We start from the raw sequence: 3,407 nt of genomic DNA, 5'->3' as shown, positions 1-3,407 counted from the left end.
TGACTGTGGAGTACGACCGACTGCTGGACGAACACAGCAAACTGCTGGTAACAAACACACACACACGCACACACGCACACACACACACACACACACATCCACACTCACACACACACACACACACAAACGTACGTGTGTGTTAAAACTTGATTTATATGTAACCAGAATCCCTGTAGAAAGCTGGTTGTAAGTTTCTTATTTATTGTTGAGCATTAAGCGTCGCCCCAACAACTCGATCAGGTTGGACTATGTTTTTATTATATTCAACTTTAAAGGTATTACATCTTGATATGCAAAACAATGACAGAGATACTGTAGTCATTGGATCTCAGACTGTCTGTTGATATTGTGTTGTGTGTGTTTTTGTGAGCCTGACAGGCAGGTTAGAGGTGGACCAGCTGCTGCTTCTTATACAAACACACACACACCGAAAATAAAGTTATGTAACATACCTCGAAGTTAGTTGCACCGAGAGATGATGTCATAGCTGTTTTAAAATCCCCCAACACACACACACACACACACACAAAACTTGATTTATAGGTTACCAGACTCCACACACACACACACACACACAAACTAACAGGTGCACGCTCAGGCTGACTGAAGCACAACAAATGTTGCAGCCAAGAGAAAACCCCCAAACCTTTTTTAACTTCGGTGTTACACGGAGTGTTTTATAAAAGTTGACTGATAACATAATTATTTTTATAGCAGTGGGGGGAAACTAGTCAAACGGCACGTAACATTTATATAGTTTCTGAATTTTGAACATATAAGAGTTTAAATCGGTTAAAATTATCCCAATATTTACCTTTCTTTAAAATCGTCAAACATCGGCCAAACTGACTGTGTTTTTTCCGCCCTGTTCTCTGTCTGCAGGCAACAAGCGACAAGAAGTCAGACTGAGAAGGATTTCCAGCTTCTTCCCTCGTCTTCAAAGAACAGCCTGCTGCTTCTGCCTCAGTGATGTCACTTCCTTATTTGGACGACGGCTCGCTGTGATTGGTTTATTTCATCTTGGTTAAAAAACATATATATCTCATCTGACTGTCAAAAAAAAAAAAGTGGGCTGTCTGTGAAACTTTCAGACGAGGTTTTCTGTTTGTTTGTTTGTTTGTTTGTTTGTTTGTTTGAGGAACATCTGATCATTCCCTGTTTCCTGCCGCTCGAGAGAAACTAAAAAAACAACCTGAATTTCATAATGTTCTGCTTTTTCTTTTGTTGCAAGAAACCGAATATTCCCAAAAATTTGAGGTCCAAAGAATTCAATACACCCGCTCTCCTGTATTGATAACGAAAATATTGCACATTTAAGGATTCAAATTGAACGTGGCCAAACACAATCCTTCAGAAATGACCTTTAACTTTAATGTTTTATTTGTTAAGTGGATTTCGGGTTGTGGATTTACCCCGAAAACAATGAAAACTGTTGAATGTACTGTTGAAACTTGGATCTACAGTCTGTGACTCACGAGCCAAACAAAAACACCCGAGTCTCTTCTTTAAAATAATGCCCAAATCCTTATTATGATGATTTCTACACTGGTTATCTTTAATATCCTGAAGTTTCTACTCTCACCTAGAGACATATTTCCAACGCAAACGGTCAAATAAAGGATAAACAAATGACCAGATGTTTGTTTTGCTCGTACAAAGTGATGCGTATTTTTTCTTTGTGGTAATAAACTCGGTTGGTTTGAAGATTTGTTTATAGGTTTGTCATTAAGTTAATCGGTTTGCAGTTATTTCTTTGTGTTTTTTAGGTATTTTTCTTGTTTTATGGCTTTCAGACTAAGATTTTCTCTCTGGTGAAAGATAACACAAGGATTTGGACCCGTTTCACCTTTAAACCATCAAACACTATATTCTAAATTATTTGCAGGATAACGTTTAAATTGTTTGTTTTCAATTTAATGATTTCATATCTCCGTCTGAAGGCCTCTTAAGTCACTCTTAAAGATGTGTTTAGTTATTGTTTTGATGGCAAAAGGGCACTTATTTGATAGATGGTGCAGCTCTAAAGGATTAATACATGTTTTAATTCACTGTAAAAACTGTCATTCCTCTTCTGTGCAGTCACATGCACTTTATCATGTCCACTGTCTCAGTTTTTTTTGCTACGCTGGTCATCAGTCTGTGTTCGATACTTTACGGCAAAATTGGGTAGGAATTTGTGAGCAGATGACAATTGTGAGCAAATTGGGGTAAAAAAAACATTACAAAGACGAAGCGGTCTGAATTAGAAACTGATGAGATACTTAATGACGTGTAGTAAATAAATGGGCAGTTTTCCATTGACTCCTCGTCACTTACAGAGACACTGACAGTCGACACTGACATTAACAATTACTCTAAATTACTTTTCCTCTTGATAAGAATATCTGCATGACCAGTTATGCAAAGGGCCCTGAATCATTGTGTTCAAATCAGCTAGTGTTGAATTAAATAACCACAAAACACGAGAAATTGTAACGATTTTCAGGCTGACATTGAAGCGCTAATTTAGTTAGCCGGTAAACATCGTCCCTTTGCCATCATGTTTACCATAAGCAATACTGAAGAGCAAAGACATGCTTAAGTGTAGCGTCATACAGAAATCACCTTCCTTTACGAGCGTCACAGGAAATGCTAAAATACAAGAAAATATTGTGCAGCTGACAGCATGCGTTTCACTTGAATGACCTGGTGGATGTTTAGCTTTTAAATGTTCGCCATATTTCAAACTAAAACTAAAATATGTGGTGAAATCCCAGCGTTTCACAGCTGAAGTAGGGTTGAGTCCACACAGTTCTCACGCCTCACTGTTGGTTTACATCTGTTTCTTCTTATTTTGAAGTATAGTTTCTACAGTAGGGTGAGTTGCCGTAATGTGGGACACTCCCTAATGTGGGACATTTAAATGGTTTAGGTCTTCCGCAAAAAATGAGTCATTAGGCGCGTTCACACCGCAGTACTTTTCCCACTTTAGTTCCGATATAGTTCCGAAATGTTGTGTTCACACCAAAAAAATCTGGAACTAATATTAGTTAGAGAACCTTTGTACCCCCTTTTCCGCCCCTGCTAGAGAGCAGGGACTTTCGTGGGAGAAAAAGGTTCCTCTGTCTGATTGGCTGGGCGGATTGCAAACCACGAACCGTAAAACTCCCAAAAGGTTTTGTGAAGCCGCCATTTTATTATCCTCGCATTAGCATTATTAGCATTAGCATTATCCCAGCGCACAAACGCAGAGAGACTAACTTATGGCAACAAAAAAAGAAAACATGGGAGCGGTGGAGATGAGGAGGTGTCGGCGTTCTGGTGATTTACTCGGAAGGCTTCAGTAGAAGCTGCTGGGACTCCCAGCAGCTTCTACTGAAGCCAGTCCCCAACTCCGGGGACTTACGGCCGGGGACTCAGGGTGGCAG

At 39.4% G+C, this 3,407-nt stretch overlaps 1 long non-coding RNA gene across 1 annotated transcript; it reads left to right on the top strand.

The window, feature by feature from the left end:
- On the top strand, nt 1–1,753 carry LOC104963469 (uncharacterized). Its single transcript, XR_800319.1, has 2 exons — nt 1–47; nt 883–1,753. It is a non-coding gene; the product is annotated as an uncharacterized lncRNA (long non-coding RNA).
- Nucleotides 1,754–3,407: the final 1,654 nt, after the last annotated feature.

This window comes from Notothenia coriiceps, unplaced genomic scaffold (genome assembly GCF_000735185.1).
Source record: "Notothenia coriiceps isolate Sejong01 unplaced genomic scaffold, NC01 NC01_scaffold00036270, whole genome shotgun sequence".
Taxonomy (NCBI): domain Eukaryota; kingdom Metazoa; phylum Chordata; class Actinopteri; order Perciformes; family Nototheniidae; genus Notothenia; species Notothenia coriiceps.
Note: the sequence above shows the minus strand (reverse complement) of the source record. Positions and strands in the feature narration are given on the sequence as shown.